Source organism: Hipposideros armiger, unplaced genomic scaffold, assembly GCF_001890085.2.
Source record: "Hipposideros armiger isolate ML-2016 unplaced genomic scaffold, ASM189008v1 scaffold_248, whole genome shotgun sequence".
Lineage (NCBI taxonomy): Eukaryota > Metazoa > Chordata > Mammalia > Chiroptera > Hipposideridae > Hipposideros > Hipposideros armiger.
Window position 1 is genome coordinate 2340857 of NW_017731598.1, and position 26272 is coordinate 2367128.

Here is a 26272-nt window from a genome sequence, read left to right on the forward strand (position 1 = left end):
AAAAAAAAAAAAAAGAAATCCATGCTGAAACATACCATAGTCAAACTGATAAAAATAAAGACAAAGAAAAATTGGAAAGTATATAGAAAAAAGTGATGCACTGCTTATAGGGGAATAGCAATTTAAATGAATCTGAATTTCTCACCAGAAATCATGAAGTGTTAGAAAAAAATGGCATATTTTTAAAGGGCTAAAAAAACTGTCAACACAGAATTTCTACTTGTATATTTGGTGAAAATATCCTTCAGGAATGAGGGCGAAATAAAAGACACTCTCAGGTGAAGGTAAAACTAAGAGAATTTGCTGCCAGCAAATCTGCTCTAAAAAAATTACTAAATGGCAGAAGGAAAATGATGCCAAGGGAAAGTGGAACATCACTAATGAAGAAAGAACAGAAAAATGATAACCATCTGGATAAATATAATAAGTTATTTTTCTCTTCTTTAATTCTTTAAAGTATGTTTGGTGGTTGAAAGCAAAAACTATAACACTGTCTGGTGGGGTTTTCTATGAATACATAAGACAATACAACAAAAAAAAGGATGAGCAAAAAGAAACATATAGTATTGATTTCTATATCCACTTTCTATAAGTAAAAAATATTTATTCTAAGTAGACTATAACAATTTAAATATGTATACTATAAACCCTGAGCAACCACAGAGAGACACTAGAATGAGATACAGTAAAAAGAAAATCACGATAAATTAAAATGGAATACTAAAAACTGTTCAAATAACCCACAAGGAGGCAGGCAGGGGAAAAGAGGACCAAAAAAAAGACCAAACAGAAAGCAAATAATAAAACGGTAGAACTAAATCCAAACACATAAGTAATTATATAAAATGTAAAATACCTGAACACACCAAACATAGGGAATATAGTCAATAATATTATAATAACTATGTATGGTGTCAGATGGGTACTAGACTTATTGGGATGATCATTTCATAAGTTATATAAATGTCTAATCACTATGTTGTACACCTGAAACTAATGTAATAATGTATGTCAACTAATTGAAAAATAAAAATATTATTTCAGAATGGGTTAAAAAAAAAGATGATCCAATTANTTGTACACCTGAAACTAATGTAATAATGTATGTCAACTAATTGAAAAATAAAAATATTATTTCAGAATGGGTTAAAAAAAAAGATGATCCAATTATATGTTACATAGAAGAAATTTATTTCTAATATGGTGATATAGATAGGTTAGAAGAGAATGGAAAAAGATATATCAGGGAAATACTAATCAAAAGAAAGCTAAAGTGGCTATATTAATATCAAATGAAGTAAAACTTCAAAGCAAAGAAATGACCAGGCATAAAAAAAGAGCATTATATGATGAAAAAGGGTCAATTACTTTCTTTTTACATACACAGAGAATGTTCATCAAGATAGACCATCTGCTGGAGGTCATAAAATGAATCTTAACAAATTTAAAAGAAGTGAAGTAACACAAAATATGTTCTCTGACAATAATGAACTTAACCTAGAAATCAATAAAAACAATCTCTTAAAATTGGGAAATTAAATAATGCACTTATAAACAATACACAGGTCAGAGAAGTCTCAAAGGAAATTAGAAAATATTTTTAATTAAAAAATATTAAAATGCATCAGAATTTGTGCAATACAGTTAAGCAATGCTCAAAGGAAAATCTACAGCATTAAATGCTTATATTAGCAAAGAAGAATATTTTCAAACCAATAATCTAAATATCCATCTTAAGAAGTCAGAAAAAAAAGAAGAGCAGAATAAGCTCAAATAAAGTAGAAGGGCATCCTTACAGCTAACATCATAATAGTGGAAGACTGAATACCTTCCCCCTATAATTGGGAACAAATCAATAATATCTACTCTCACCACTTCTATTCAACATTATACCTGAATTCCTTGCCAGTGTGAGAGGCACAGGAAAAAAAGCATGCAGATTAGAAAGGAAAAAAGTCCCTATTTGTAGACAATATGATTGTCTACACAGAAACTTCAAAACTCTACACAAAATCTCCTAGAACTAATAAGTAAAATTACAAGATTATAGGATACAAGGTCAACACACAAAAATCAATCATTTTTCTATATAATGGCAAGGAACAAAACAGAAAATACCATTATAATAGCTCCAAAAAAACTGAAATACTGAAGTATATAAATCTAACAAAACATGTACAAGAACTACAACACTATTAAAGAAATAAAGACCACCGAAATAAATGGAAAGACATATTACATTTATGGATTGGAAGCTCAACATAGTAAAGATGTCAATTCTTCCCATTTGATTTATAGATTAACGCAATTCTTATCAAACAGTTGCCCCCCAGGATATTTTTTGTAGATATAGACAAACTTACTTTATAATCAAAAGAAAAGAAACTAAAATAGCTAAACAATTTTCAACAAGAATAAAACTGAAAGAATACTAACTGATTTTAAAACTTACTCTAAAGCTACAGTAATTAAGACAGTATGGTATTGGAGAAGGAAGAGACACATAAATCAATGAAATAGAGTTGAGAAACAGATCCACACAAATACGGCCAACTGATTTTTGACAAAGATGCAAAGGCAATTTAGTGGAGTAGTCTTTTCCAAATGATGTTAACAACTGGACATCCATAAGCAAAAACACATGAACCTCAACCTAAACCTCACACCTTACACAAAAATGAACTCAAAATGGTTCACAGATCTAAATATAAAAAGCAAAGCTATAAAACTTTTAGAACCTATATGATAAAATTGTTGTGACATGGGGTTAGGCAAAGAATTTTTAGACATGAAACTAAAAGCATGATCCATTAAAAATTAGACTTCAAATTAAAAACTTCTGTTTTGTGAACGACACTATAAAGAGAAGGAAAAACAAGCTACAGACTGGGAGAAAATATTTACAAATAGCGTATCTGATAGAGGACCTATATCCAGAATATGTAAAGAACTCTCAAAACTCAACAGAAAACATAGACTCCAAATAAAAAATGGGCAAAAGAACTACAATACTGCTACAGGGATATGAAAGACAGTTTGGGGAATATAATCAATAATGTTGTTAAATATTTTGTAGGATGTCAAATGGGTACATGTCTTGTTAGGGAGACCACTTCATGGATGGTGTAGATGCCTGACCACTGTACTGTAACCTGAAGCTGAATAATATTGTATGTCAACTATAATTTAATATATATATATAGTCACGGGATATGGAGTATAGTAGGAATACTGTGAATGGAATTGTAACAGCTATATATGATGTCAGAGGGCAATAGACTGGGGGGCTTATCACTTTGTGAGGGATGAAATGTCTAACTATTACATTGTTTTGTACACCTGAAACTAAAAAAAAACCCAAAAAACATTTTTTTAAAATACCCCAAAACAAATAAAAAATAAAAAATAGGCAAAAGACTTGAATAAAGAGTTTACCAAAGAGAATGGATGGAAAGCAACTGACTAATAAAAAGATGTTCGATATTTTTAGCCATTAGGGAAATCCAAATTAAAGGCATAATGATATTAGAAAAGCTAAAAAATAAATTTTGAAGTGGTAATACCAAATACAGGAGAAGATGCAGGGCAACTACAACTCTCATACATTGCTAGTAGGGATACAAAATGGAACAGGCAGTCTGAAAAAGTCTGGCAGTTTCATATAAAGTTAAATGCACACTTACCATCAGATCCAGCAACCCCACTCCTTGGTATTTACCCTAGAAGAACAAAAGCTTGTGTTCACAGAAAGGCTTGTAAATAAATGTCTGTTACAGTTCTATTCATAATTGCCCAAAACAGGAAATAACCAAAATGTCTTTCAACAGGTGACTAGATAAACAAACTGTAGTGCAGTTTATCAATAGAATACCACTAAGCAATAAAATGAATAAATTACTGACACATGCAACAGCTTGGATGAATTTCAAAAGCATTAACTGAGTGAAAGAAGCCAGTTTGGAAAGGTTACACACTGATTCCATTTATATGACGTCAATGGTTGTCAGGGGTTAAAACGGGATAGCCAGGGATTTGGGGTACAATACAAAGAGATAGCATGAGGGAGTTCTGGGGATGATAGAACAGTTTTGAATCCTGGTTGTGGTGGTGGTTACATGGATCCACATATGGGTTAAAATTTATAGAACTATACACCCTCCCCCCAAAACCTCAATTTTACTGTATGTTAACTTAAATTTTTTTAAGCTTTTAAAAATACATAGCATGCCCTATCTTAGAATTTTCTAATTCTTTACAAACTAAGGCTCAAAAGTAAGTGTTTTAAGTTGTGTGTACACCAGTGAAATGAGAGCATGCAGAGACAGCTAAAAGGTGACTTAAAAGTTTTTAAATCACCTACAAAGATACGGCACAGGTATACATTTTAGACTCAGAAACAACTATATCCTTAATCCAACCATAGAGGCTATTAATACCTAATGTGAACTAAACACAAATATTTACTATCACCATGTAAAAAAATAAAAAAGATTTAATTTGAGACAAATACAATATATATCAAATCAAAGGAAGTGTAAATGAAGATTCCACATTCATACTAGATATTCATTTGGTCCTTGGAATAGAAATGACATTACTGTCCATTATCACTATTCATGTGCTTTGTTTTGTCTTACAGCAGCTGTAGATTTACAATGGTTTATCCATATTTTTCTCATCTGTTCCTCCTTGACATACAAAAAAAACATGCAGTTTTAAGAAAGCTGACTAGTAGGATAAAGAAAATGTTACAGATAGGTAGATATAATGGAATATTATTCAGCCACCAAAAAAAACAAAACAAAAAATCCTTCCATTTGCGACATGGATGAACCTGGAGGACATAAAGCTAAATAAAATAAGCCAGACATAGAAAGATAAATATTGTATGATCTCACTTATATGCACAATCTATAAAAATCAAATGTACAGACGCAGAGAAGAGAATGGTGTTGCCAGGAGCTAGGGGGTGGTGGTAGGGAAAATGGGGAGATACTGGTCAAAGGATACAAACTTTCAGTTACAAGATGAATAATTTTAGGGTATCTAATATATATGGCATTGTGATTACAGTTAATATTACTGTACTATATACCTGAAATTTGCTAAGAGAACAGATCTTGAATGATCTCACTCAAAAGCAAGGCGGGGGGGGGGGCGGGGGACGACTATGTGAGGTGATAGATATGTAAACTAACTTGATTGTGGTAACCACTTCACAATGTATACATGTATAAAATCATCACATTGTATACCTTGAATATATACAATTTTTGTCAATTATACCTCAATAAAGCTAGGGGCGGGGGGAACACTGACTGGGATTAAGTACTAATACTAGTCACAATTGCACTATTCTGTAAACCATCCTAAGAAGGCGTGAAATTTTTTTTCTCCCAAGAATAAACCCAGAGCAAATCAATCCACCAAAACGCACAAAGGATTATAATTCAAGACAGCTATTTTCTATAACTATACATATTTGTGGATGGCTGCCATAAAAGTTAGAGCTTAGATTGTGATTTTAAGAAACACAACCATATGACCAAAGTCATTTATTTAAGTAAACAACCTCACCATCTCGGTGTCCTAGTTTTTAAATCATTAAATGTAAGTTATCTACGGGAGCACTCAATTCCTTTCAAATGAAATCAGTACTGGGCCGGCCAAGTGGCTCAGTTGGTTAAGAGCTCACTCAAGAGTCAGAGTTCTGAGCAACAGGGTCGTCAGTTCGATTCCTGACCCAAGCTGAGCTGCCACTGAGCTGCCAAGAAGGTGGCAAGGATGGCTCAGCTAAAAAAAACCCAAAACAAATCAAATGACATCAGCACTTTTATAATTTTTCAATCTTAAATCTTCTGAGGATATGAGATTTCCGTAGCAAATCCAGCTCTCTCTAGAGCTGTTAAAATGTAAGGTGCAATTAAAAAACTGACAACAAATATTTACCTACTGCTCAACAGGCTAATTACTGAGTGCTTAAATATTCTAAGCCCTAAGGATCGGTCACACAAGAAAGACCAAAATGGTATAGGTTCTCAAGGACTTAGCTGAGGAGACAACAGACCCATGAGATAGGCAGAACTATAAGAAAGTGCTATGTACAATAACATCTAAATAAGATATCAAAACATTCTTTGACAAGTCTCTCATGTAAGTCAAATAACTCAGAACAGAAAAGAAATTCATCTGATGTAGAGGCATTGGGATACAGTGAAAGGAAGAGTGTGCTGGAGTTCAAAGATCTGTCTCAGCTCTGCCATTAAAAATTCTTGGGTCAAGTCCCAACTGCTCCACAGCGCACAGTTAGTAGACATGGTACTTGACACAAAAAGGACATTTGTTCATTCATCTCTGATTTGGATTTGGCTAAGCAAGGAAAGAGGGGCAGGCAGGGGCTCTGTATAGAAGGAACTCAAATGTCTACAACTGACGACTAGGGCAAGCTCGCTACTTTCATTCAATACTGCCTTCTTACAACCACGTGAAAGGGAAGATGCTGACACCCAAAAGAAGGAGCTGGCCACTCTCCTTGCCTCCTCCAGAGCACAAACTCTTATATCAAGGGCCTTACTGTCCTGGGCCCCAGCTGCACTGGCACCTCAGTCACAGGGACCCCCTATCATGCATCAGCTGTGTGATTTAGTTTCAGTCTGGTTCTGAGTCTCAGTTAGCTCATCTAAAAGAATGGAATCGGATTAGGGCCTTTACAACATCACAATCTACAAATATAAACATTAGAAATATTAACCATAGAACACAAACCTTACTAAGCTGTCAGCTATGAGTAAAAAGAGCTTATATTTGTTATATGGACTTCACTTGCTTGTTTGTTCTACAAGAAATATCAAGCTATTTGAGAAATGCCAAATTGGAAAAGCAAACACTACTGAATTCTTTAACAGAATTATTACCTTAGTCTCAAAATATTAAAATGGCTAAATCTCACAATAAAGCATAACCTATGCAAAGATTCATCACAGTTCTTCACTAGATTGAGCTAATCTTTACAACTCAAAACAATACTCTTGTAAATCAAGTAGTGTTAGTGCCTCTACAACACCAACTATAGCAGAGTTCCCAGCAATGTCTGCAATGCAGCAAGAAAAGGTCAGGAGGATTCTGTATAGCAAAAGAAACTGTCAACAAAACAAAAAGGCAACCAATCAAATGGAAGAAGGTATCTGCAAACTACGTCTCTGATAAGGGTCTAATATCCAAAATATATAAAGAACTTATACAACTCAACAACAAAAAACAAACATGCCAATTAAAAATGGACAGAGGATCTGAACACTTCTCCCAAGAAGACATATAAATGACCAACAGATATATGAAAAAATGCTCAACTTCGCTAAGCTAGTAGGGAAATGCAAATCAAAACCACAATGAGATACCACCTCACACCTGTTAGAATGGCTATTATCAACAAGACAAGTAATAACAAGTGTTGGAGAGGCTGTGTAGAAAAAGGAACCCTCATACACTGCTGGTGGGAATATAAACTGGTACAGCCACTATGGAAAACAGTATGGAGGTTCATCAAAATATTAAAAGTAGAATTACCATATGACCCAGCAATCCCTCTTCTGGGTAACTACCCCAAAAATCTGAAAACATTTATCCATTAAGATATATGTATCCCTATGTTCACTGCAGCATTATTTATGGTGGCGGAGACATGGAAACAACCAAAGTGTCCTTTCATAGATAATTGGATAAAGAAGATGTAGTACATATATACTGGGTTGTTGGAAAAGTCATGATGCATGTTTGTGACAGGTGGAACTAGTTCATTTTTGGAAGTACTAGAGTCATTCCCATCTATGTTATTGCTATGTCATTTCACAGCTGACAGTTCTAGCTTCATTCTAAAAAAAAAAAAAAATTGAGCGATTTGATTGAGTTTTGGAGATTTTACAAGTTGAAGATGGAAGACCAAACTGTGCATGTCTGCCATATTTCACTGTTTTACTTCCATAAAGGGAAGAACGCATGTCAAGCTTGTGGAAAGTTGCATAAAGTTTACGGTGACAATGCTCTACAAGAACGTCAGCACCAACGATGGTTCACGAAATTCCGTGCTGGTGATTTTGATCTCAACGACACTCCTTGGTCAGGGAGGCCCACCAAGGTTGATGACGACAAAATAAAGGCATTGATCAAGTCAAACCCATGTTACACGACACGAGAGATTGCAGGAACATTGAACATCCATCATTCAACTGTTCATGACCACCTGAAGAAGCTGGGATACGTAAGCAAGCTCGATATTTGGGTTCCACATGAACTCAAAGAAGTTCATTTGACAGCACGTATAAACATCTGCAATCTGCTCATTAAACATGAGGAAAATGATTCTTTTTTGAAGCGACTGTTAACTGGTGATGAGAAGTGGATTGTTTATAACAATGTGGTGTGCAAACAGTCTTGGTCCCGATGTGATGATTTGCCTCAAACGACATCGAAAGCAGACTTTCATCAGAGGAATGTTATGCTCTCAGTTTGGTGGGATTTTAACGGTGTCGTGTTTTTCCGAGCTCCTACCAAGGAACCAAACAATCAATTCAAATGTGTACTGTCAGCAATTGGACAGTTTGAACAAATTCATCATTCAGAAATGCCCAGAGCTTGTTAATTGTAAAGGAGTTGTGTTCCATCGTGACAACGCCAGACCACACACAAGTTTGATCACCCATCAAAATTATTGGAGCTTGGATGGGATGTGTTGCCACACTCACCATACTCGCCTGACTGTGTGTCATCAGACTTCCACTTGTTTCACTCTTCAAAACTTCTTGTGTGGTATAACGTTCAATTCAGATGAGGCTGTAAATCAGTACCTTGTTCAGTTTTTTGCAAATAAAGACGGGTCTATGAATCAGGAATTATGAAGCTCACTGAAAGATGGCAAAAGACTATCTAACAAAACGGGCAATATATCATTGATTGATCTTTGTTCTTTATATAAATAAATGAGCTTTGAAAAACACAGACAAAAACGTCATGACTTTTCCGACAACCCAATAGATCTGTAATGGCTGAGGAACAGACACTAGACTATTTCCAAGTTAAGGTCATTCTCTGAGGTCTGGTATGAATGGCACCTCCCTGGAGGGCATGTCTATTTCTTTACTCATTAACCACAACATTCCTTTGTCTCTTCTTTTGAATATTAACTTTCTCCACTGGATTTCTAATATGTTCTATATATAGCAAAAAATGTGAGGCTCAGTCACTAGAGTGAGTTCCTAAAGAGCACCATATGCTTAAGATACCAGAGATAGACAGCAAATACATTTTATTGAGAAAACTAAAGACTATGACTTCCATTCTTTCTTTAACATAAGGACATCTACATCCGCAAGGAGGTGGGCAGTAACAGTGGTTGAGAAAGCAAGACAAAAACTTCTTAAAAAACAGCTCTGAAAGAAAAAGAAAGCAATATTAATCTCTTCAAATATACAAAGTACTTGATAGAAACCCACAATTTTAAATTATGAAACATGAAAGAATGCCTTAGTGTGGAAAAAATTCAGAATACATATTACACATACAGTGTAAGAATAAATGTCTCTTTCGCTAAATCTAAATCTATACTGATAAAGCTCAAGCTAAAGTATCTGCAAAAATAGAAAAGAAGCATGCATGGTCAAGATGGAAAAAACTAAAATCGCTTAAATCCTTCTTCCCTTATCCTCATGATCATTAATTTTATCAAATTTAAAAAACTAAAGTAAGTTGTTTTTTGGATGACTAGAGCAAGGTACGTGCTTATTGTAGAAAATGTAAAAAATATTAAATGGTATAGGAGATGACTGAAAAAAATGTAACTACTCAGCATATTTTATATCCTGTCTTTTTAATAAATGTTTTCTTTTTAAGAAACTCAAAACTACTGTTTTCATTTACTATATTGTGAACATTTTCTTATACCTTATACTCTTCAATATCATAAAGCTCATGATTTTATCACCTGCCAATTATTTTTATTATAATCAATATAATAAACAAAAATTTTAAAGAACACAGTTTATAATGATTGGTTATAATGGGTGTTGCATAATTTAATCTTTTAAGAAGCTTCCAATTTTTAAACATTATAACTAGCATTATAATGAATAAGTAACACACATACACACATATATTTGTGCACATCTCTTATTTCCCTCTAATAAATTCCTAAATATGGAATTTTGGACAAAGGGTATGAACATTCTTAAGGATTCTGAATATTGCCAAATTGCCATTGTAATGGACTGTTTATGAACCCCCAAAATTTATATGTTGAAATCTAATCCCCAACATCATGGTAGTTGGAAGAGGGGCAAGGTAACTAATTAGGTCATGAGGTCATGAATCCTCATAAAACAGGATTAGTGCCCTTATAAGAAGAGGCCAGACGGTATTCACAATAGCTAAGACTTGGAAACAACCGAAATGCCCATCGGTAGACGACTGGATTAAGAAACTATGGTACATTTACACAATGGAGTATTACTCAGCTATAAAGAAGAAGGAAATAGTACCATTTGCAACAATATGGATGGAACTAGAGAATATTATGCTAAGTGAAATAAGTCAGTCAGAGAAAGACAAATACCATATGACCTCACTTATATGTGGATTCTAAAAAACTGAATAAATGAAAAATGTAAACAGAAATAGTCTCAGATACACAGAGGAAAACCTGAGGGTTGCTAGTTGGGAGGGGGTGGGGATGAAGGGGAAGGGATGAGACAATACAAATTGGTAACTACAATATGGCCTCAGGGATAGAAAAGACAGTCTGGGGAATATAATCAATAATGTTGTAAATTTTTTTAAGGGGCCAGATGGTCTCATGTCTTGTTAGGGAGGCCACTTCATAGATGGTGTAGAGGCTTGACCACCGCACTGTATTTCTGAAGCTGATGTTGAATAATATTGTATGTCAACTATAATTATATATACATATAGTCACTGGACGTGAAGTAGAGTGTGGGAATGGAGTCAATGGATAAGCATGATAACGGGGGTGGGAGGGCAGTAGAGTGGGGAGGGGGGTTATTTCTGTGTGAAGGGTGAAAAGGGTAACTATTGCATTGCTCTGTACACCTGAAACTAACAATACAAATAAAAACTAAAAAAAAGAAGAGGCCAGAGAACAACCTAGCTCTCTTTCTACCACGTGAGGATTCAAGAAGTCTGCAGTCTGCAACCCTGAAGAGGGCCCTCACCAAAAGCCTGCCATGCTGGCACCTTGAGCCCAGACTTCTAGCCTCCAGAACTGTGAGGAATAAACTGTGTTGTTTATAAGCCACCTGTTGTTTGTTTATAATGCCATAAATTTTGGCATTTTGTTATAACAGGCTGAGTTAAGATAGCCATTTAAAAAATTGTAACAATTTATGCTTTCACCAACAGCAAACATTTGCCAACACTTGATTCTTTTGTACACAAATCTATTGAAGCATGCAGTCTATGGCATAATGATTCTAACTTCTTAGGGTTTTTCTATAATCTTATTGCATAAGCGGAGAGGAAAATCTTTTAGAAGTAATATCTCTTGTAGTAAATAAATATTTATCTGTAGTAGGCCAATTTTTCCAGCCTCACTTTTGCTTAACAAATTTACCTCTGTTAATTAAATTTAAATGTTTTTAATTAAAAATAGTATGAATGGCATAAATCCATTTTTAAAATAAACTATTCTTCTATGTGTATATTTGCAATAAAAGATGTCTGAAAAGATGAAGATAACCATGGTAAACTCAGGATTTGAGGATACTGAGTTCCCCCCATAACAAACTTTCTTCTTTTTACTTCTCTGTATGATTTGAAAATTAAAATATGAGTTACCATTATTTTGTAATGAAGCCACTCTAAAAATTATGATATATCAAAAATTATAAAGTTTTTATAAGAGAAAAATTAAAATAAAATTCTATACTTCCATTTTCAGTTATGATGAAGTAACTGGTGACGGGCTAGACCCCTTGCTGTAAGTGACCATAAAATTGGGCAATATGTATGAAATATTATTATCAGATGTTAGACAATCAGCAGCTCAGGACTGCGATTCCTGAAAGAAGAGAAACAAAGACTCATGAATGCCCTGGCTTTCTGCTTGTGCTACAGGGAAGGGAAACCCTAAAAGAGCACAGAAAGCTCAATAAGCTGAGAAAAGAGATCAAAGTTTGAGGCTACTGAAGTCCCTGGAGTTTAAAGGGCAGAATACAAGAAAGAAGGGTGTTATGGAGAGAAAAACTTTCAGAAATCTGTAGAGATCTCCTAATTCTTTCTCTGGAGATTAAGCTGTACATACAAGACTCCATGAAGCCAGTCAAAGTCTGGGGAAAAAACATGTAAGGAATGTGAGCTGAACAACTACAGAGCTTGCAAAGGTCTGGGAGTCATTCAAATTACTGGCAGCTACAGTGGAGAGACTTCCATGACTATTACATGCATTCTATAGAGATCCCAGAAAGGCCACACGTCTATATTAGGGATAAGTTAGTCCTAGAATTAATAAAATTGCTGAAAACCAAAGATAAAAAGAAAAAGGAAAGATATTTAAAACAGCTGGGGGGTGGGGGGGCGGCATATCAAATGAGCAATGGTATGAATTACCACTAACTGCTCATCAGAAAACAATTTAACCTAGATGATACTGAAATGATTTTAAAGTGCTAGAAGAAAAAAAAATCTATCAACTTAAAATTCTATATCCAGCATAAATATCCTTCAAGACTGAAGGCAAAAGGGAATAACAACATCCAGAATTGTCCTGATACAAACAAGTAGAAAACCAGACAAAATATGAAACAACTGTTTTCAGATACTGGATGACAAGCAGTGTGGAAACATGATCCCTGAAAGAAGGGAACAAATGATGCGACCCCTAAGATTATCCCATCTTTCTGTCTGGAACTACAACACAGACAGTGGGAACCCAAATAGAGCCATTGGTCTCACTGAGTTGAGGTGATACAGCTTAGAGTTTGTGGAGACTGAGATAATTAGAATTTACAAGGTATATTATCATAAAGGAATAAACTAAATAGAAGTGCTCCAAATATCTGCAAAAGGGGTCTCCTTGAGTTTCTGGCTAAATACCAATCTGCATATGTGTGATGTGTAAATCTATGAGGCTAGAGAGAGAAAAACTTCCAAGAAAATAACAAATACTGGGGATCTCTAAGCCAAACAACTAGAGTTCACACAGTGCCAGGACCATTCAGTTTCCACCAGGCGGGGTGAATAAACTGTGGTGAATACATAGGGCAACCGAGAGAGACAAGAAGACATGCTCCTCAACAATGGCCCCAAACTAGTCCAAAACTGGAAGCTATTTTGGAACTGCCCAAAATCAAAACCCTAAAAACAAAACTCAAAGGATCATGCTGATCCACAAACAAACTGCCTGCCAGAACAAAACTTAATATTCAAGAAAAAAAAATTAAGACACTCAACATAGTAACTTCATAAAAAAATTACCAGATATAGAAAAAAAAAAGAAGTGGTAACCTATGATTGGGATCCAGAATTGGCAGGTATAAAGAGAATTTTAATACAAGGAATTTAAAATAGTTATTAGAAAAGAGTTCAAAGGCTTAAAAGAAAAGATGAACACAATGAAGAAAATAAGAGAAAAATCTCAATAGAGAAGTGGAAATCATTTTTTAAAACACCAATGGTAGGCCGGCCGAGTGGCTCAGTTGGTTGAGAGCGCAAGCTCCGAGCAACAGGGTTGCTGGTTCAATTCCCACATGGTCCAGTGAGCTGCGCCCAAGATGAGCTGCCACTGAGCTGCCAACAGGCGGCCGGATGGCTCAGCTGGTGAGAGCACATGCTCCTAACAACAAGGTTGTAGGTTTGACTCCCACATGGGATGCTGGGCTGCACCCTCCTGCAACTAAGATTGAACATGGCACCTTGAGCCGAGCAGCCGCAAACTGCCAATGGGCAGCTGAATGGCAACTAAACTTGGAGCTGAGCTAGCTGCGCCCTCCACAACTAAGACTGAAAGACAACAATTTGGCTGTTTCCCTTTCCCCAATTCCCCAACACTGTTCCTCTCCCCCAATTCCCCAATAAAATATATTTTTTTAAAAAAAAAACAAGAAACAAAAAACCAATGGTAATTCTAGAACTGAAAAAGAAAATATCTGATATAAAAAATTAACTGGATGGGCATAACAGCATATTAGACATGGAGGTTTCTTTAAAAAAAATCAATATATTTTAAAACAAGGAAGCAGAAACTTTTCACACTAAAGGAAAAGAGATAGAAAGAAAAATGTACAGAGCTTCAGTGACCTGTGAGTTAATATTAAGTGGTCAAACACATGTAGGACTGAATGTAGTCTAAGCAGAAAAGAAATACTTGGGAACTAAAAAATTTGGAGATAGTTACAAATTTTATAAATATGATGAGAACAATACATAGATCAAGCTCAATAAACCCCAAGAATAAACAGAAACAAAATCATACCAAGAGGCATCATAATAAAGTTGCTGAAAACCAGTGATACAGAAAAACATCCTTAAAAGTAGCCAAAAAGAAAAAGTATATTACATACAGAGAAACAAATATAAAGATCACAACAAAGTTTTTGTCAGAAACTATGCAAAAAAGATAGTGGAATGACATCTTTAATGTGCTAAAGGAGGGGGCGGGGACTTTGAAAACCCAGAATTCTATATCCACTAACAATAGTAATTTTCAAAATAGAAGGCAAAATGAAAGAGAGAGAGAGAGGGAGAGAGCGAGATATTGCACCATAAGAAATACAAAAAGAAGTTTTTCAAGCAAAAGATATATGATACCAGACACAAACTTGAATCTATAAAGATTCATAAAGAAATGAAGATCTGAAGAAATGGTTAAAATGAAGATAAATATTTAAAATATTTTTCTCATTTTTACTTTCTCTAAAAGGTAACTGCCTGAGAAAACCAAAAAGAATAGCAATGGGGTTAAAGCACACATAAAATCAAAATGTGTGCCAAAGCACAAAAGGTGGAAGGGAGGGATCAGGAGTACACTATTACAGAGAATTCTTGCATTACACATGCAGTATAATGTTATTTGAGAGCAGATTGTTATTAATTAATTTGTAAGTTATAAGGGCCACCACTAAAAAAATTTTAAGAGATATGTTATAAACCAATAGAAGAAATAAAATGGAATAATAAAAAACAACCCACCCCAAAGCAGATAGAAACCAAAGAAAAAACAAGAGTAAGATGGTACATTTTAATCCAACTGTATCAGTAATGACATAAATATAAAAGGTCTAAACTGGTGGTTGGCAAACTTTTTCTGTGAAGAGCCAGAAAATATTTTAGGCTTTGAGAACCATATGTTCTCTGTCCCAACTACGGTACTTAACCCTGCCACTGTAGCACAAAAGCAGCCATAGACAATATGTAAATGAATGGGCATGATTGTGCTCCAATAAAACTTTATTTACATAAACAGGTGGCCGGTTGAGTTTGTTCTGCCAGCCACAGTTTGCCAACTCAGAATCTAAACACACCAAATTAAAAGAGATATTGTCAGGGCCGGCCGAGTGGCTCAGTTGGTTAAGAGCTCGCTCAAGAGTTTGAGCTCTGAACAACAGCGGTTCGATTCCCAGCCCAAGCTGAGCAGCTGCTGAGCTGCCAACAGTTGGCAGGATGGCTCAGCTTAAAAAAAAAGAGATATTGTCAGACTGTATAAAAGAGCAAGATCCAACTATATGCTCTCATACAAGAAATCTACTTTAAACAAAATGATATAAATAGGTTAAAAGTACAGAAAAAGATATACCATGCAAATATTAATCAAAATGAATTTTAGTATCAGAAACAGAGACTTCAGAACAAAGGAAGTTACCAGGGATAGTAACTTCATGATGACAAAGAGGTCAAGACTTAACAATCTTAAACATGCTTGTATCTAATTTATTTTCAAGCCGATAAATTTGACAAGTTAGATGAAATGGACAGAATTGTCGAAAGACACAAATTACCAAAACAGGCATAAAAAGAAAAAGAAGATCTGAATGGTCTTATATCCATTCTTTTAAAAACTGAATCCTTAATTACCGTATTTGCCAGCGTATAAGACGACTGGGCGTATAAGACGACCCCCCACTTGGAGGCATATTTTTCAGGGCCAAAAAATCGTCTTATACGCTGGCAAATACGGTAAGAACCTTTCCACAAGCCGGCAGAGTGGCTTAGTTGGTTAGAGTGCGAGCTCTGAGCAACAGGGTAGCTGGTTCGATTCCCACATGGGCCAGTGAGCTGTGCCAGAGCTGAGGTGCCACTGAGCTGGTGAGAGCATGTGCTCTTATCAGCAAGATTGCCAGTTCAACACCTGTACTGGATGGTGGGCTGTGCCCCGCCCCACCACAACTAAGACTGAACACGGTACCTTGAGCTAAGCAGCCGGGAGCTGCCTACAGGCAGCCGGGCAGCGGGGCGGCCAGATGGCTCAGTGTGCAACAAGGTTGCTGGTTCGACTCCCACATGGTATGGTGGACTACGTCCTCCTGCAACTAGATTGAAAGCGGCGACTGGCCTTTGAGCTGAGAGCTGTGCCCTCCACAACTAAGACTTAAGGACAACAATTTGGCTTGGAGCTGATGGGTCCTGGAGAAACACAATATTCCCCTTCCCCAATTCCCCAACACTGTTCCTCTCCCCAATTTCCCAATAAGAATCTAATTTTTAAAAAAAAGAACCTTTTCACAAAGAAAACACCAAGCCCAGATGGCTTCATTGGTGAGTTCTATCAAACATTTAAGAAAGAATATCAATTGTACCCAAACTTTTCCATAAAAGAGAGGAATAAGAAATATTGCTGGTGGAAGTGTAAAATGGTAAACCCACCTTGGAATTTGTTCTGTCAGTCACAATGTTAAACACACACCTATCCTATTCCCCAGCAATTCCACTTCTAGGTGTTCACCCACAACAATATATGTCACAAAACGCCTTGCACAAGAATGTTCATAGTAGAAGCTTTAGTTCTAACAGTTGAAAAAACTGGAAACCCTTTCCACAATAACGAATTGCAGCATATCCATACAATTGAATATTAGTGAGTAACTAAAAGGAACTAACTACTGTTACATGTAACATGGATGAATCTATATTTTAAAGGAGAGCGTCATATAATTTTTATGCTCAGAAATATAAATTTATACCACAGTTATGAAAGTACATAAGAAAACAAAAAGAGAAAATTGAAGGGATTTAGGTAGTTTATAATCAGTGCTACATACATCATGAACTATATGTAACAACTGTCATCTTACATAAGTGCTTAATTGCCATTTAAGTCATGTTACAATACTCCTCTGTTAAAGTTCAATTTTCTACTTATGTGCTTCAAGGAGTTCCAATTCCAAATTTTGGTCTTTAGTCATCTAACTACCCTAATTTCTCATTAATCCCAACTCAAACTGTATATTTTAGATAAGGCATCCTGTTCACCAGTTCCTTTGCTTCTTCCTTAATGTTTCACTTCCTTGGTATGGTGTTTGCCACCTCTTTAACAGTGTTATTCCTACTTTTTGCTGCACAGACTTGTCTTTCTACCTCCTTTAAAAATGAACCAAAAACTCATCTTTTCCACAAGTGCTAAATCACCTCAGATTCTTTCCAAATTCTCTCAGCATTTGAAGATCTTGCTCCTAATAGATGTATTTATTTTACTGAATTTGGACACCTCTTCTCAATGACTCACCAACTCCATCCCCTGGCTTAGCGAGAACCTTTGGGGAAGAACTGAAAAGATTACAGTCCTCTTCAAGGTTCTTTCTCTTGTGCTGTTTTTACTTTTCTTTCTTGGAGTGCCTTCTATTTGCCAAAGGCTTAAACTCTATAGGGCTGGAGGGGGTAGAAGAGAAAGAGAGGCAAAGAGATGGCAGATTAGGGCTGCTCTGGACTAGATTTTAAAGTTGAAAAAAGCCTTTAGGCTTTAATATCTGTTCAGACGACTCCACAGCCCAAGGAAACAAACAGGATTTCAAAGAGACTAGGTGAGGAATAAGGAAGTGTATTTGTCTACTAATTCCCTGTATTGTACTGAAAGGACAGTCAGGATGAAGTTTCAAGGCACTAAAATATTTCTGGCTTTCTGGCAGCAAATATTTCTATGTATTCCTTGTTAAGTCTAGCGGGTGGGGGTTTTACTGGAGGTGGGCAAAAAGTAAATATTAAAAAACATCTACACTCTCAAACTAAGTGCCAGTATTGGCAGTTACTTTTTGTTCTGCATGCATTATTACTTAGGAATTACGGTCATTACTCATCTAATTTCACAACTTTCAACTATAAACTTCACGGCTGCCAAATCATATCTTTAACCTGACCATGCTCCTGAGCTAGACCCATATTTCCAAATGATATATTGGTCATGCTTTGACTTATCTAAAAAGCATAACTACTTATCTGTAAGCAAACTCAGTATTCTCCCTCTCAAACTTGCACATATTATTGTACCGCCAAGTCAAGAACCTTAGACTCATTCTCAACTTTCTCTGCCACCTCCAAACACAAACCAAGTCTGGAAGGCTTAAACTCCTAAATATCTCTGAAATCAGTGCTCCAGTTTCTATCCCCACTACAAGTCTGTAATTCAGACCATCATAATCTCTTTCCTGAACTAGGGCAGAGCCTTAAATAGTATCCTTGACTGTGATCTACCTACCAGAGGCCAGAGAGACTGCCTCACTCGCTCCCCTGCCATATGTATTACTTGGTGAATAAATGTCTCCATTCTCTGTTCCTCCAGACTGTTCTCTTTATTACTGCTATAATCAGTTTTCTAAAACAGCAAACTATTTGTGTCACCTCCCCACCTATAAAACAAAATGAAAATCCAAATTCCTAGTATGGCATATGAAACTATTCACATTCATTCCCATTTTACCTAGTGTGATAGCCTAATTTTCTTTTGTATTCCTTTCAACAGATCAAACTTCACCTTTCTCCTTAAACACACTATGCCCTTTCATTTTTAATAATCTAAAATAAATAGAAACTCAGCCCGGCTTATTTTATTTTTATGAGCACCCTTATACTATTTAAAGCCATTAGCTAAACCTGTACAGCAGTAATGAGTGAAGAAACAATCAGGCGATAGAGCCAACTCTCAAGTTAGCTTATTTATTATATTAACATGGTCAGTACAGACTACACGCAAAAGTGAATAAAATGTTTCAACTGCCTACTGAGTTTCTTCCTTACAATAAGTTAATGTTAAAAGTCTTCAAATATAGACACATTACCCTGCTTTTGATTGACAGGCACCAAGAATATTATAATTCAACTTTCTTCACATCTGTCCATTTCCTTTCTTTCACCTTTAACACCTCCCTTCCCCACTTCTGCTGTTTCTTCTCTTGCACTTTCTCCTCCTGCTACCTAAGTGTTCACAGCATCCTCTTTGTCCACCCTGCACAAGATCATCACCATTCCTCTACCACTCTTATTGGTAGAGCACTTAAAAATTTACAAAGTCCTTTCACTTATACTTACTTGGGTTCTTAGAACCTCCTTTTTGGGATTCCAAAATCAACAAATGTAAATTTGTTTTATATGTGTAACATTATATATAGCAGATGTTGCCCTTGTAAGTAAAATGTTTTCTTATACTTTAACTCAAATTTGAGGAAATTGCAGTTCAAAAAGTTCAGTGATTCATCTAACCTACTTCTGTATTCCCTCTGCCTGGAACTCTGTAATCCCTCTTCACCTGCTCATCTCCTAAGACACAGCTCATGCCCTCTCCCCTCCCAGAGCAAGAACGTTATTCCTGTTTCATTGCTATCAGGATGTTTTCACACCACTATTTCACACCACTAAAGAATCAAGGTCTCTGGATTCCTACTCTGGTGTCTTTTTTTACCAAACAACATTTTCCTTATTAACTAATGTTATCTTTATTAATGCCCATTAATGATCCAACATTTTATAAAGTCAACAGGAGAAACAGTTTATGGGTAGCCAATGCTGATTTACCAATGTTGAGGGTAAAAACACCAAACCATCCCTAGCTTTCCTTAAAATTCAGGAGTTTAAGGAACGTCTCTAAATCCTCTAGAAAATATCTAGATACTATCTCTTGAGGTAATGATATCTAAGACTGCCACAGCAAAGAAGTGAAACAGCATTTCATGAACCCTAAATTAAACTGGTACAAGTTTTAGGAGATGCCTCTTAATATCCTGAGAAACACTTAGGATTAACAATCAAAAGACTGGAGCCTTAGTCCCAACTCCAACGTGTATTTGGCTGATTTGGGAAAGTAATTTAACCTCCCTGAGTCAAATTTCCTTTGATAAAATAAGGTAATGTGACCTACCTTTCAGAATTAAGAGAATTAAATGAAGGAATGACTGCAAATCACTTAGCCTGAAACATAATAGTAAAAAAATGGGGGACTAGCCAAGAGAAGGAGACAGGGTTTGGCAGAGGTGAGGTGGGGGGGAAAAAATGGTAACCCATTTTATGATTATTTTTATGTACATCATTTTTCTTTTCAGAACCATGCCCAACAACCCTTAACATGTTCTAGGACTTTGTGGCCCAGCAGCAACGACAATAAATGCCTTCAAGGAAGTTATCTCCATGACTTCTGGATCCGCTTCCTGGGTCGTAACTTAGGTCCTAGAAATATAATTTGGAATATCTCCTCTAAACGCATTATCTTGTTCTCTGCTGCACGAAAACTCATCAAAGGATGTTCCTGTAGCTTTTCCTTGTTGGCTTGGCTTTCAACTACCTGGAACAACACACAGAGTCAGCTGCAAATCTGGCAACTTTTACTGTCAATCTGTTTTTTAAATCATTTATTTAAAAAAAAAATTAAATTAAATTGGTCCCAGCACTGATCACCTGAAGGGTAATCAGGCTCGACTGTTGTTTCATGTTACTAACCAAAGTCAAAGACTAAATAAATAATTAGATAAAAGAGCTCCCCTTTGGTACTTGCATATTTTAACCCTTAAGAAATTACTTGGACTTCTCCCAACAGATTATAGTTAATGATTAGTACGTTTAGCTTTAGAATATACTTCAGCAGTTTTCCTGATACAAAAACATGCTATCTATAGAACCCAGAATCTACTTTAGGGCTAAACTCCTACAAAATCCTGGTATTCTTCAAGATTTTTCTCTATCCATCCTCTGATTGCTTCCTTAGCTCCCCTTCTAACTACCCACTATATAGACAGGCTTAAGATTCAGCTCCCAAATCATTTCCATTACATCATTCTACCTTTCATGTTCCATTTTAAGTCCTTATATTACTAAAGTTTCTATCCTTTTCAATTGCTTGAAATACAGCATATCATACACTTGATTACCATCTCTAACTGAAGAATCTTGCTTAGAATAAAAAGACTGGATATTATTCCTGTTAGAGTAGTCTTTAAATAAAAAAGTCATACTTTGAAGACAAATGCAGAGTAGATAAACCCATTTCAAAAATAATTTTTTCAAAATGATTTTCATCGCTGCTTCCTATTATTAGCTTTATAAAAGATTAGTGTATGCTATTTCATCAAAGTAAATTTTGGTGTTGAACAGAATGTAAGTAAAATGCTTATGAGCTATTATTAGAGAACTTGTGGAAATATATTATTATTATACTGTATTTGGCAATAGTGTCATTAAGGTCTCTCAAGTCATCCTTAGAATTTTTCACCTACATATAGAATAAAGCCAGGCAACTAATTTTCAGTTAAACTACTCAAATGTAAATTTACCTAACATTAACATGAATCAACAATCCAGGCAATTACCCTTTAAGATTACTTCTGCTCTATCCAGATTCAAAAGCCTCTTCCCACCCCCCTAAAAGAAGGGTAGTTGGCTAACACAGAAGTATTTATTAAGCTGTACACGGCAAATTATTCATATTTTCCCTCTGTCATTTTCTAACCTCTACATTGAAGCTAAGTACTTTGCATGGTCTATATCTACTCAGTCCATTTATTCATGAATTTTAAATGAGTACCAAGCAATTCACAATGTCATAATTATTTTTAAATACATAAAGAAAATTCCAACTTAATGAAAATTTGAGCACTGGTTGTATTTTATTATAACATGGTATTTATGATGTCTTTTGAAACCATATTTCACTAAATATTTTATTCACATAATTCAATTATGTAATAGTCCTGAAGAAAAGATCTGTATGTCTAAGTTCTATAAAATTCCTAAAAGCATGTCATGAGTCCAAAAATGTACAATAAACTGTAGTAATTTCATACTCTTTATTATAATAGTTAATCAAAAGAAAATTAGGAGTTGGTTACTCTCAAACAACAAAATTCTGTATCAGTTAAAAAATAATATGACCCTGGGAACTTTTGATGGCTCCATGTAACTCTCTTAGCCCTGCTAGCATTACTTCAGACTAAAGGGATGACCTATGTATTTATCAACTGAAGTACCACCAACATAAAGCCTGCCTGAGATCTAAAGCTATAATATAGCAAGAATCTATTACTGCCATAATGAAGATGCTTTTGAGTCATAACTTGTTTCTAAATTTAATCTCTAGCCTGTGAAATAAATTCAATTTAATGAAACTCTAAAAATAAGGGCAATTAAAAAATATTATGTGATATATATTTAAAAATTGAAATTAATGTTTTAAAAGAGGCATAAAAAAGTAAGCTCATGTGTGACAGATGGTAAGACGTTACACGTTATTACAGGTAAAGGTGTTGTGAGATGCCTAAGAATCAAAGTTAAGAGGGCTATAAACAGAAGAGCTGCTATAAAAGCAACAGAAGAACCTCTTAAGGCTGAAGCAAAGAATATCCAGAAGAAATCTACCACTGTCATCATAAAAAACATTTGCTAAACCACATGTTCATGAGACTAATTAGACCTGGGTTATAGCAAATTAAAAAGAACAAAATGTTACAAAACAGGAATTACACAAATTTTATCACTAAAACCTAACAGTTTAATGAAGTCATCAAAATATTCACTTAATAGAAAGCAACATTCAATGATCTCATGGTTCCACTGGCAGAAAGGGGTTGCAATTAATATTGAGACCTTAAAAACTCCTGGTTTCCTCATCTAAGCTTATCTAGGAGGCTTCTAGAACTCAGTGTATTTTCAGTAGGATACCTGCAAATCAATTATTAACATTTTGGTTCTAGAATAATGAAACTGCAACAAGGCTCCTGATGACATTCAGAAAAACTGACACCTTTAGTCTAACTTGATATGCACACCTAATTAAAGGTCCAAAGTGAACAGAGGAAGGAGGGGGAAAAATGAGAGCATCATTTGCACTAACTGCCCCTTAAGGCAGATAATTATTTGATCATGTATTTATCTAGGAATTGTTTTGTAGCTTCAAAGTGACTTCGTTAACAGCCAAGAAACAAATGGGCATAGAAGTGCCTGATTATACCTGATGAACCATAAAGAATAATGTCTAATATTTGTTGTACTCTTACTATGTGCTAAGGAAGCAGTTTTAATCCTCACCAATACCCTATGAGGTACCTACTTTTATTACCTTCACTTTATAGATGAGGAAACCAAGGTACACAATGGTTAAATCACTTGCAGGAGAGCATAATGTTATTAAGTGGCTGATATACAAATCCAGTCTTTCTCTATTACAACTACGATAGAAATTGTTGTCATAATTATGTAATTCTACTACTGCTCTTTTTAAAGGTACTAGAATCCATTTTAACAGAACAAAACCCCCACACTTACCGAAAATATTTTAAAAGTATAATTAACTTTGAAAATATGAGCCTTCTGAATTCTGAAAATCTTTTATGCAATTAATTTTAGCATAAAATTATAGCACACTAGACTACTCTACGAAGTTCATCTAATATTTTAATCTAGATGACAGTTTGTCTCTTTCCAATGAGAAAAATATCAGCAGTTCCACTAACAATGCAGCATATTGTTTTAAACTTTTCAGTAAAAGCTCATCCAGTGTTACATCATTTCATGTATAAAAGTAGTCAACTCAAACTTCTGCATTCTTAGAAGGAACAACATCCAGAGACCTGCCCACCAACCCTGGCTTCATCACTAACAGCAATTTCATCCCTTCAACTGCTCTGGTTTCCAGATCTGCAAAATCATCATCTCCATGGTCTACTCTTCCAGCTCTAGAAGAAATGTGACTCACACACAGGTCTTTTTTCCAAGCTTCCCATTCTCATTCTGTTTAGTTATTGCCACTAATTTGCAGGCATTAAGCATTATTGTCCCTTAGTTCTACAAGTGGAGAAAACAGCCCATCCTCTTCAAAGGTGATGGGGGATACAGCCTTTCCAACTACTGTTGTGCTATAGATAAGTGTCAAGGTGAATAATGTAGAAGCAATTATAATGTTAAAAGGTGTTAGGTTTCAATATTTTAGTCTATTGTTGTGTGTGCCAGTACATTCTCCCTACGGATGAGTAGTAAAACTCAAGGACAATGGGGAGGAAAAAACTGTAATTATTTACTAATTATTCAAGAATTTAAAAAGTGCCAAATGAAAATATTAACACTTTTTTTTGCATAAATGTTTTCTCTGACTGATGAATTACATTAAAGGGCAAAATCTGATCTACAAAAATTTCTCAAATATGTTTAAGTACTCCCTAAAAAAAGCTTTCATTTTGTAAATCATGAGGAATTAGTAAGACTGTATATGTATGATTAAGGAACTATTTAAAAGATTAAAGAGCTAGCTGTGCAATTCGTAACTGCGGCTTCTCAGTGACATGAAGAACCTCTATGGGCTGCCACAGAGATGGATTCTGTGGACTGTCACTGCCTAACTCTGGTATGCATTTTCTGTTCCTAACCCATGCTCAAGAGTGTTGTGCAAATACAAGATTATTAAAGTGAAATTAAGCATCTGACATTACGATTCCCAACTGTTAGAAAACTCAACCTGATTTTAGTATTGCTTTCTAGGGTTGCTAGCTTACCCACATCTTCCCAGTTCAACAATTAAAGTTAAAATACCTTACAACTTCTACAGAATTTGTGGTTCAATTTTGCAATGACCTTGTAAAGAAACAATTAAAAGCATGGAAAAATAGCATGCGAACTGCTTATTAATCTTGTAGAATAAAAACTCAGTAGCAAACTACTGTATAATAGCACAGTCCAGTCTAAACGTTAAATTGGGAAGAACGAAGCCACCGGGGAAGAACTAAGCCACTGCTACAGACGGAGAGACCTCAATAAAGGATCTTTATCAGATAGAGAGGCTTCTACAAGAATTTCAAGGTGCAGTTATGAGAATTTCCAGCAAAATTAATAACTGGTAAAACACCATCAAACACATAAATACATTTTAAAATAAAGGATAACTGACAAGGTCTAGCAGCGAGCCACCTTTTCGTTGGAATGTCAAAAGAAAATGTCAAAATCACCTTGTGACTCTAATCCCCCAGCCTTCAAAGTTCAGAACCAGGCCAAGACGTGTACTTAAACTGTTCCTTAGCATCCTTCTTTAAATGCAACTTCCTCTCCAGAAAGTCGCTTTACTTCAGCTACTTGAATGCCCAAATGCCAGAACCCAAGAATCTTAGGACCCCAAGTAGTGGCAGAGGAGTCTTCCAGTGCCCGCCTGCGCATCCCTTACCACCTCGGGTTAAACCCCGGAGGTGCTCCAGTCACTTCCCCCATCCAAGCGCCCCAGTTCCCTCTCTCATCTCCCAATGGACCGCTTCCCGTCGACCTTGAGGACCTCCGGGTCGGAGCCTAGATCCCCAAGTGAATTGACGGATGCCCCCTTCCCTGCAGCGCGCGCAACTGCCCCACACTCTCCGGTGCCCCCACCCCCTTCCACCACGACCGGGATCTCGAAAGCCCTCCTACTAGACCAAGGAGACCCCCTTCCCCTTTGACGCCGCACGTTCCTCCAACCAGAAAAACAATTCCACTGAAATGCATCGAGATCCCTACTAAATGCAAGCTCCCACTACGCGCGGCGCAGTCCGTACGGGGCTCGCCGTCCTCTTCCCAAGCAGAGGGCCAACGCTGCCTTCACCCGGGTGTGGGGACGCCGGGCGAAGCCAGACTGCGCCGGGAGCGGACACCCGGGGCCGGAGAGGCGGCTCCTAACGGCGGCGCGGGGGCCGGGGAGCGGGCTCCAGCAGGGCCGGGCACGGGCCGCGGGGATACCCACCGGTCAGGGCGCGCGGGGCGGCCTCATCCAGGGGCACCTGCGGCCAGGCAGGACGGGTCCGAACGGCGCAGTCACCGAGAGGGCGAGTCCGTCCGCCCGCCCGCC

At 36.3% G+C, this 26272-nt stretch overlaps 1 protein-coding gene across 4 annotated transcripts in view; it reads right to left on the minus strand.

Annotated features, from left to right (window-relative positions):
• Positions 1 to 26272, minus strand: part of SOCS5 (suppressor of cytokine signaling 5) — a 75956-nt gene that overhangs the window by 49165 nt on the left and 519 nt on the right. The window contains exons 1-2 of one of the 4 annotated variants that reach the window (XM_019655876.1): positions 26168 to 26266; positions 3684 to 3719 (exon numbers count right to left, since the gene is read on the minus strand). The exons of 1 other annotated variant lie outside the window; for it this stretch is intronic. The gene's annotated coding sequence lies outside the window, so the exon portion shown is untranslated. Of the gene's footprint in view, positions 1 to 3683; positions 3720 to 26167; positions 26267 to 26272 lie in introns of those variants that run through there. 2 more of the 4 variants (XM_019655880.1, XM_019655879.1) reach the window with 2 other exon arrangements.